At 32.9% G+C, this 10,736-nt stretch overlaps 1 long non-coding RNA gene and 1 pseudogene across 2 annotated transcripts; one reads left to right on the forward strand and one right to left on the reverse strand.

The window, feature by feature from the left end:
• Nucleotides 1-3,193: 3,193 nt before the first annotated feature.
• On the reverse strand, nucleotides 3,194-5,209 carry LOC106298004 (annotated as a pseudogene).
• A 279-nt stretch (nucleotides 5,210-5,488) lies between these two features.
• On the forward strand, nucleotides 5,489-6,561 carry LOC106299566. 2 transcript variants are annotated; one of them, XR_001261809.1, is made up of 5 exons: nucleotides 5,489-5,719; nucleotides 5,871-5,998; nucleotides 6,107-6,170; nucleotides 6,260-6,327; nucleotides 6,424-6,561. It is a non-coding gene; the product is annotated as an uncharacterized LOC106299566 (long non-coding RNA). The 2 variants fall into 2 exon arrangements; XR_001261810.1 differs by having other exon boundaries at nucleotides 6,434-6,561.
• The last annotated feature ends 4,175 nt before the right edge of the window (nucleotides 6,562-10,736 follow it).

The following is a 10,736-nucleotide window of genomic DNA, read 5'->3' on the forward strand; positions in this document are numbered from 1 at the left end:
TTTTAACTACTTAAATCATAATATAATTTGATATCTTTTAATTTAAAATATAAATATATATATATTTAATTTTCTTAACAAATGTGTTGAAAAACATTATAACAATATCTTCATTATTGATGACAAAAAAAAAAAAAAAAAACAATATCTTCATTATCAAAAATTGTATATAAATATTTTCACTAATTTTATAATTAGTAATGAAATTAATGTTATTATACATTAATCTATATATATATATACACACACTTAGTTATCTTTTATAAAATGAAAAAAAATTATAACAAATTTTACTATTTTATAGTTATATCTATCATTTTTAAATAAAACATTGTATTTAACTAAATATGATAAAATTATTTTAAACTGATAAATTAATATATTTTATTTTCAAAACATTAAAAATTAATGCTAGAAAAATAATATGTTGGTAGAACGGGTTAACATTAGTAAATTAGATAATTCATGTATAAAATTAACTTATCTTAAACTTATATATATATATATATAGTTATTATATTAAATGAATAAACATAAAAAAATATTGATAAAGAAAATCTAGCGCTCTGAATTATGGATCAGGATCATAATAATTGAATAAAAATAATTTTAAAATATATATAATAAAAAATACCTAATATATGTGATGATTTGAAATAATCAATTAACTTACAGCATGAAAACTATCAAATTTTTATATTTAAAATAATTATATATAAACATTTAAATATATAAGTAACTTTAAAAATATATTCTAATTATGTAAAATATATATATAAACATGAAAATTAATAACCGCACGGTTGTGCGGGTCCAAATCTAGTACATGATTAATTGACATCCTGTCTCGTTCATATAACTTGAACTTTCTCCAAAAAAAAAATATATGGCATCATCTGAGCTTGAATCAGTTGCAAATGAGAATATATCTTGTGCTTTCATATGGCCAAAAGGCTCTTCGCGTACAGATAATCCTAGATGCCTAATCATTTGTCCTTCCTCCATGAGAGTCAGCTTGTCTTCTGTCTAGCATGAATCAATTACAGCCTCTCATATAAGAAAAAAAACCCAGATTTTCCGTTGTTGTGATCTCCTTCCTGCTTCTATCTTAGCTTTCTTCTTTGTGTTTTCTTTTGAAATTTAAATCTGCACACATTGGTATGTAACAGCCAATACAGCCAAGGATCTTGTTGCATTTGTATGTAGTTTTCCAAGACAAACATCACACGCACATATATATTGTCTCATAGCTGAGCTCTAATTCCTTCCTTCCCCCCATGAGCTGCCTCAAGCCTCTGGTGTAATTCTCAACACTACCCAAACATATCCACTTCCATCTTTTTTTTCCTGAAAATGTGCGTGAAACTCTTTTCTAGAAAGAAGCTTGATACATGCAGCTGAAATCATGGGGTTCTCGCTAGAATGTGTTTCAGTACTTTGTTTCTTACACTTCCTTGAAGCTGTTATACAAAGCATGATACCAGACAATGAGAAAACAACACAACCAAATAACTCTAACCACAGTGACAGTGAGCATCTATTTCATCATGTTTATAACTACAACAATTACCAATCACACTTTTATTCGTAAAACCTAGATATAAAACTAAGTTGTGTTTTAATTTCTTGTCTGGCTATACCAGCCAAAGACACTACCAAAAATTAAAATCAAGAGATGAGAACTAGTAAGTAGTAACCAAACAAAGAGAAAACCATTAAAAGCCGAAATAAGTGCATTACGGTAAAGGTTTGGTTTTGGTTAAGAGATTAGAAAAATAGAAAGAACCAATTGATGTGTTGGAGGACCATGTGGATGCACACAGGGCCGGTCCTGGGCCAAGCCCAATGAAACATTCGCCTTGGCCTCCCAAAATTTTTGAAAATTTTTATATGTAAATAGGCCCCTAATTTGTAAAAAAAAAATTTTTAGGTCCCCAAATTTTTGAAGTGTTTAGTAAATGGTCTTGGGCCTCCAAACTCTCAGGGCCGGTCCTGGATGCACATCAAAAGTAACTCAAGCAACTTATGAAACTCATGATGTGCGTGGTCGTAAGTAAGCCAAAACTATTTTAATTTCTTCAATATTTTATTGTATAAAAAGACAACAATTACTCGGAATTGTAAAGAGAATGCCAATGTCTTGTACGTAGATAGGCTTCGACTTGTCAAACTATTATCTGCAGAGTCATTGGATGCTCAGTATCATCTACTCATTATTAAAAGTATGTACCTTTTTTTAACACACAACAAGTCTAATGAATGATGTTGAATCTGAAAGCGTCTGCTGTCGATTCGTGGACTGGCGAGATTCGCCGCAGAGTTGTGTGCCATGTCTGTGCTGATTCTTCAATCAGGCCAGATGATCATGTTATTGAAGGTTAGTATCTATTTCTGCATACATGTCTTCTTCTCTTTAGACAAGTTTTTTAGGAGTAGCGAATGTAAGCATGTTTATCCCTAGGATCTCAAATAGTTTCTTAAGTACACTTTAGTAACTATTAAATTAATAAATTGTAGTTAAGGATCTTAGTTAAGAATTCCATAATTTTGGAGCTACAATGATAGTTTTTTAATTTGAGTTTCTCAAAAAAAATTAATTAATTTTTTTTTAAAGATAAAATTTATTTATAAAATAAAACATACTTAAAGATAACATTTTAAACATACATTTAAAAATTAAAACATAAACACAAGGACTGTGTTTCAAATAATTTGTATGAGGAGAATGAGAGAAGAAGACTTGGTGAATACAATGCTTGGTGAATAAAAATTTATAGAGCAAGAGAGAAGAAGACTTGGTGAATGTGACTTCAATAAAACTTCTAAAGCAAGAGAAGAAGACTTGGTGAATGTGACTTCAATAAAAGTTTAGGTCAACATACCTTGCTACCCGAGGAACATAAGCAAAAGAGATCAAGAAGCTTTCTGCAACATGTCTCCTCTTAGGTAATGTGTTAACCTTTAGGTAATGGTTTGGCTAATGCGACTACTGATAGAAAGAATGTATGTTTACTAAGTATTTTGCAAATGATTTAGTAGATTCTTAAAGTTGAAACTTGACACTTGTGTCTATGAATCTTTTTGGTTTGAAGACAATGATGCTAATGTATATCTGAAACTTGATAATACAAATAATCTACCTAATCTAAAACAAGAAAAAGCTACAGAAACTCTAAACAACAAACATATATAATCATCTCTCATGTTTCTTGAATCCCCACCATACACCATACCTCTTCAAAGTTTTGCTCAAACTCGGCATTACATTGTAGGCATGGTAAGATCTTCTGAGTTCAATAATGGAACCAACCTGTAAAACCCAATCAACAGAGATATCAACAAACATGAAATCAGAATGGTTTAAGTGAATGATATTGAATGGAGAAAGAACACTTGCGATGATTAAAACCGACGTAAACCCGATAGAAAAGCCTTGATTGATGCTGCGTAGATAGTGGTCAAGTACACTGGATGATGTTGCCAAAAAGCTCAACAGTAGACCTCCTGATTCAAATCAAAACCAAACCAAAACTTGGTTATAATGAGCAAGTCTACAATGCAACAACAACAACTTAGCTTTACCCCAAAATCTGGTTGATGCTTGTATCTTCGTTAGGTACTCGATTGTGGCTTTCCCGGGCTTTATGTTTGGTATTCTCGCTCCCATTTTGTTTAAGTAATCCGCTATCTCCTTAGGCAAGTTGGCCTTCATAACAAAACAAGCAGTCCTATTTAATGTTCATGGAAGATTGAAACTCAAGACTGAGAAAGAAAGAGTAAGCAACACTCACAATGTCAAAGATGTTGAAGAGAAATACAAAAAACGCATAGACTGAGTAGTAAACCCATGGCGGTGCCCCGACTGTACTTTTAGGTTTAAAATCTCCTTCACGTGTAACAAGAACGGTGAACCCACAATGCTAAAAAACAATAAAATCATCTTATTAGACAACCTTAGATGGTAAATACACCAAACGAAGCAATAATGTTTCAAACATAACGGGTTCTTTACCTTGCAAGAATGCTGGGAAATGCCAAGAGGTAAGTGGTTGTAAGAACAGGCTGCATCCCTGCTGGGTTAATGTTAAAAGGTATGTATGGCTCTACCTCTGTTATTGGAGAACCATATATGCTCAAACGGTAAAAGCATTGAGCATAAACACAATTATGAGTAAACCACACGTTGCATCCAAATAGGCTCCTCTTAGCTATATAGGTAACAATTACAACATGCAAGAATCTTTTATCACACAAAAACTGATGATTACCTCGAAGCAGAAGCAAGTTTAAAGCCATAATATTGTAGCTTTATCTTCCTGCATCCCTCAGTAACAACAACAGCGAACATAGTTACTACCGTGAAAATGCCCAGCACGCCCAACAAGTAAGGCAACCAATTCGTAAAACTTCCTGCAGAAAAAAAAACAATGGCTCTCTCTTCTTATAAATCAACTGAGTATAGATAGTTGCTTCCAGGAGGCATGTGGAGTATAATGTAAAGACCTAACCATACGTTCTGGATACATGGAGTACGAAAAAACAAAGGTACCTGAGATTTGATTAAGCATCTTGTGTAAGGTCTCTGTGTAGCCCGTCAATATTCCCACACAAATCGAAGATCGAAACGAGAGAAGAAGGAGGATCGAAACGAGAGAAGACTGACGATCGGTGGTGGGTTTCGATCCTTCTACTGTCCGAGAAGACGAGAAACGACGGAGGAGACACCGTGAGGAGCGAGAGAGTCGTCGTCCTTGGTGGTGGGTTTCGATCAGTGGTGAGTTTCGATCCTTCCTCTGTCACGGAGAAGACGAGAACGAAGATGGAGGATCGGTGGTTGTTTCGATCGGTCCTCGGTTTCGATCCTTCGTCACAGACAGAGAAACCAAGAGACGAAGAGCAAAAATGAAAGAAAAAGAAAATAGAAAATAGAAAAAAAAATACTTTCCCTCCTGTGTTGACACGTGGGTTCTGAAACTCCTTAATAATCGATCACCAAATTTCCTATTTAAAGATCGGTAATACCTCATTTATTTTATTTTCATTTAATTAAATCACTTATTAGCATTAAGAAACTCATTAAGGATCCGAGATAAACATGGTCTAAGTATAGAACTTTAGATTAACTTTTCAACAGTGATTGTTTAAGGAAGAATGTTGATCTGCTATTGTTCTGATGGATTACTCCAGGGTTTCTAAGGGTTCTCACCATCATATTGGTGTGCATTTAATAAGTAACAGTTATTGAACAATATGATTATATTTCCTTTGAGTGTTTTTTTATTTATAGGATATGAAGTTTATCTGATTAAATTACCAAAAAAAAAAAAAAAAGTTATCTGATTATCAAGAAAACAATCAATGTTGACTGGATCCCACAGACGACGTGTCTAAATTGTATAGGTTAGAAAACGTGTCTGAAACTTGAGAAGCTTTTGTTGAGATAAGAAGTCTAAATTAACCTCATCGTCATGACAGAAAAAGAAAATGAATGTCGGAATGAGGAGGAAAGGAAAGCATATTATAATAATTATATATCTGGCAGATTAAAAGATTGCCGAGAAAAACAAGAAAGAAAGAGATTATTGATGATCCGAAGAACCTGTTCTGTCTGAATTCCTCGCAATAAGAAGAAGATGATACATTGGTTTAAGCAGCTGCGATATGATCAGCGTTTGGCGTCGCGTTTCTATGGCTCGTTTGTCTTATTTACTTCACTCAGGTCTACTTCAACCTCTCTAACACAATCTGAAAAAATGGCAATTCTAGTTAAACCAAAATAGAGAATGTAACTGATTCCTCAGCATTAGCTATATATAGAAACTGCATTACGTGACACTCAAGTTGATTTACCGGTTTTTATATATATATAGGGCTTTAGATCTTTCGGATGGACAGATGTTTCATACCAGCTCAAAGACAGGCTTCAGTTATCACCATCAGCTTCTCAGTTTGTCTATTCTGTTGCCTTCTTCTCATGGAGCATTAAACCATTATACGGGTATCAAACAGATGGATGAACATAAACATAAATCAAGCTAAAATGGCATGCAGTGAGAGTTATAAACCTATAGTAACGTGTTTCTTTTCTTATTTTTGATTTATGTAGAATCATCTCAGATTGTATACCAATCGGAGGTAAAAAGAGGACGCCGTATCTGTTGATATCCATGGTGCTCTCTCTTATCCCTTGGCTCTTGCTTGGTCTAGGCTCAACCTCCCGTAGTTCCAGCCTGTATCTGATTTTTTTTTGACCGTTCAGAATATTGGATCAGCCATGGCTGATGTTGTCATAGATGCCACGATAGCTGAGGCAGTAAGAGCTGAGAGGTAAGACTCTATGTGAAGATTATAGTTGAATTCTTATTCACTAGTTGAGTTTTCCTTTTTGATTGGTTTATCAGAGCCTCATTTAGTAATCTTCAGTCTGTTTCAGGGTGTGCTATGGCTGTTGGTGGAATATGCGGTAGTTTATTAGGAGGCTATGCGTTGAACAATTTTAAGATGGAAACAATCTGCCTCCTCTTCACGGTACTACCTGCTTTACAACTACTATCAAGTATTTTTAATACGATGCCCTTGATAAAACATTAAAAATAAAATATTTTTATTATAAAGTAATCTATTATTAAATCTGTATAAGTTTCAATAAAATTTTGCATTTTTTAGTCTAAAATATTTTATTATTTTATTTTAAATATATTATATTTATTTAGTTTGTTTTGAATTAATTTTTTTAATAATTATTTTTTGTAAATTGAATATTTTTAATAAATCATTTTATTATTGATAACTTAGTAATCAACCAACCTAAAATTGATTCTTATTCAAAATTACTTTCCAAATAAAACAATATAATATATTGTATGTTGTAACTCCAATTGAATCTCGATGTTGACTTTAGTATCTGACTGGTTTTAACACATCAGTTATGAGTGGGAGTTGTAAGAGTTTGCGGTTGTAATTGAATGTTATTTCAAGTATTATTAAACGATTTGTAAGACTGATACTTAGTTAGAAATGAGTACATTTGTAAAATACTTATAACTGATTAAATATAATATAATATAGCAGTTTAATAATAAATTACCAATATTAATATATTATAAAAAAAATTATAATCATATTATTATGATAATATATAAAATTAGTCATTTAATATAATTAATAACAACTTGTTGATTTTAAAACTTATTTATTTACTAAGAATATTGTCTGTGACTCAAAGAATTTGACATATATAATTTACAATTCATCGAACCTAAATATTCATTTTTATTAGTTAGAATGCTTCATGAATGAATTTATCGACCTTAACAATTAGTGTCAACTTACAGAACTCTTGAAGCATAAACGGAAAATTCAAGTAAGTCGGTTTATAAATAAATCAGAAACCTTAAATGTTATAGTTAAAAATAATTAAAAATAGTTAAAAAGAAGGAATTAACAAGAAATCTTAAATGTTATTGGATATTTACTATTACATTTTTACCTGACTTAACTTTACTTAATTATTTTATGTTCCATCTTAGTTTCCAATCCTTCTTACACATGTGGTAAAGAAAAGAATGTGTACAACACAAAAAGGTTGCATGATAAAACCTCAAGATTATTCTAGGTGTTTGAATAATGCCAAAGAGGCATTACCAACTAAACACGGTGAAGGGTTCATAGTTAAAAAATTTGTTTAATTAATAAGTTTTCATTGATTTATGAAAAAATAATAATAATAATAAAAGATTTATGAAAAACTAGAATTGTAAATCTATAATCTCAGGTCATGCAAATTGTTGGCTCAGGAGGTTAAAGATAGGTTTCGATATTCAAAATATACCACTTATAGAAATTTTGTTCCGGAGACACCTCTCAGATCATGACTAAATTCACAGAACCCTATCATGCAACCCTATCGAGAGTGTATATATAAGTACTCTCTGTAGCATCTAACATATCAGATACAAATCCGCAAACACCTCTAGCTTTTCTTTCAAAATTCTCCATTTTTTCTTGACTACCACAATGGATTCGAGTGATCAAGCAGACATAATATCAAATCTACCAGATGTTCTTTTGGTCCTCATCACTTCATGCTTGTCTTTCAAGGAATGTATTCAAACATGTGCCCTCTCCAACCGATGGAGATCTGTCTACCTTGAGACGAGGAATGTTTCCTTCAAGGAAACCGACTTCTTGAGCCCTTCTGTTGACGCAAATCCCATAAGAAATGCTTTGGGTAGGATTGTATTCGTTGATTACGTGCGTCGTTGGGTCGCTAAAGACTTACTTGGATCTGATCGAGTCCCTGATAGCGTTCGCGGTCGGAAAAAACACGTCAAGAACTTTCTTCTCTTTGATTCTTTGCCCGCAGAATCCGGAGATGGGCTTCTCAAATGCAAAGATTAACTGATGCTTCTCTGCCAAAAAAAAAACAGTTTTGCATCTTCACCAGCTTGTGTTTTTTTTCGTTGCATCCCTTAAAAACTTGTTCCTTCTTTTGTTTTGTCTAGTTGAAGGCACAGTTTCATCTCCAATACATGTTCGGTTATTCCTGTAATCTTGACGGTTTGATATTTGGTTGATTCAAACTTCAAAATCCGGTTTTCTTTAATTCATATTGAGTCTTAAACCGGACAAACTTTGGTATCGTTGTTGTACTTGTGTGGTCGATTACGTCCTCTCTAGTGTGATTCGTCTGTCACGTGACTGTGCGGTGCTTTATTCGTGAACCTGCCGTTCTCGATAAAAAGCTAAAACCCGGACCTCGTGACACATTTGTGGTCCAGCTCGGTTTAATTGGGCATGTCGTCCACATTGTTGTGTTGTTGCTCTACAACTTTCTTTCTTCAACTTCACATAAGGAATATCATATGAAACCCATCAATCTACTTACGTGAATGCAAACCCAACGTCCTTCATTTGCTTAAATGCATTCACTTTGAAAGCGAGAGATTCTCTTCCTCTCACTGTTAACATGACGTGTGTGCAATTTTACTGCAAGATTTTTAGCTACGAATGGTGATTAGATTTCCCCGATTGGAGCGGTACAGCCGTGGCAACCGCATTTAGACCATATTTGCAAAAGTATGTGTTGAGGTCCTTATGGGCGATATAAACAAAATCTATAATTGCATTTACCAGATGTTGTTAGCTCAATCGGAAAAAACACTATATATATGCAGAATCTAGGGATGATAAGCTGAAATGATGTTTACCAAGATGAAACTAATATTACATACTGTAGTTTTAGGTTCTAAGGATTACGGGTTTCGGAACTTCATAATATCGAGATAAAAATGTTGTATTCATTTTCTTTTATTTTAATTAAGAACGTAAAATAAACATTTTCTGTCAAGTATGCATAAATATAATAGTCTACTTGATATACCCATGGATCGAATTTTTCTAGTGACTCGTATGGGAGAGACAAAGCATGCATGAACATAATAGTGGCTGAAGCCTAATTGGCTCTATATATGGTTTTGTCGATATTCGTCAGTTATTTGAAAGAGACAAACACAGTATACACCAAAATGAGTCTTATTGTCAATTATCAATCTCACTATCAGATTATAACCCAATGTAAGAACACTCCCTTTAGTAAGGTCCATCAATCTTAATCTCCTTTTTATTTTGGTTGAGAGATACAACCAAAGATATGAACACAGACCGATTTTGATCTGCCATGTGAATTTCAGCAGTCACTAAGACCATCAGCATTAGTGAACCCCATGGAAGGGGTTCACAAAACATTTTTTTATTATTATTTTTTTTCTGTTTGATTTTTGTTTAAAAAAAAAAAATTATTAATAGGACCAATCGCGGGCCGCCACGTGTCGTGGGGCCCGCGATACAGTGATGATCCGGATTCACTGGAATGAACTTCCAAAGGGCAAGTTCATAACTTTTGTTTATTTTAATATTTTTTTTTTCGAAAACTGTGTGAACTCCCCTTGGAGTTCACCAATGCTGATGCTCTAATATTGATGATGACACAATTGACACTCATGACAGTGATGCCAATGAACTAATAACATATTTTATAGATAAAAATTCATTTTGAACTACATGGATCAGTGTCATTTTTATAGCAATAATCATCCTATATATTTCTTCTGTTTCATTATAAGTGTCGTTTTAGGTTTCGGCACACAGATTAAGAAAACAATTAATTTTGTATATTTTCTATAAAAAAAACACTAATACCTATACACCTAACCATATTTCAACCAATAGAAAAATAAATTTTGCATTGAAAATCGAAAACGACATTTATTTTGTAATAAAAATTTTTTTCTAAAACGACACTTAATATGAAACAGAAGGAATAGTGATCAAGAGAAATAAAGTTTGTGAATGAGAAGTGAGAAGTGAGAAGTGAGAACATTGGTCAATGTAGTTGTACATAATTAATGACAGCACATTTATCACATTCTTGTTTAGTATATGACGTTTCGGTGGTCAAATAAAATGAAGGAAATTTGCAGTAGATAACTAAGATAAAAAGTTATATTAGGTAGATGGATATGCTGCTGTTGTGCTTTCTAAATGGCGGTAATAACCCTATAACTAGGTATGCAAATAGACCTGACCGTTCTACCAAGTGACCAGAGAATATTAAGGGCTTTTTGCAAAAGTGACTCAAAACTTGGAGTCAAACAGAAAACTAACCTTTTCTTTTGACTCCTTTTTTTTTTGAGATTTTAACCCCACACCTGCATTTTATCTACGAAAATGCCATT

Source organism: Brassica oleracea, chromosome C6, assembly GCF_000695525.1.
Source record: "Brassica oleracea var. oleracea cultivar TO1000 chromosome C6, BOL, whole genome shotgun sequence".
In the NCBI taxonomy this organism is placed as follows: domain Eukaryota; kingdom Viridiplantae; phylum Streptophyta; class Magnoliopsida; order Brassicales; family Brassicaceae; genus Brassica; species Brassica oleracea.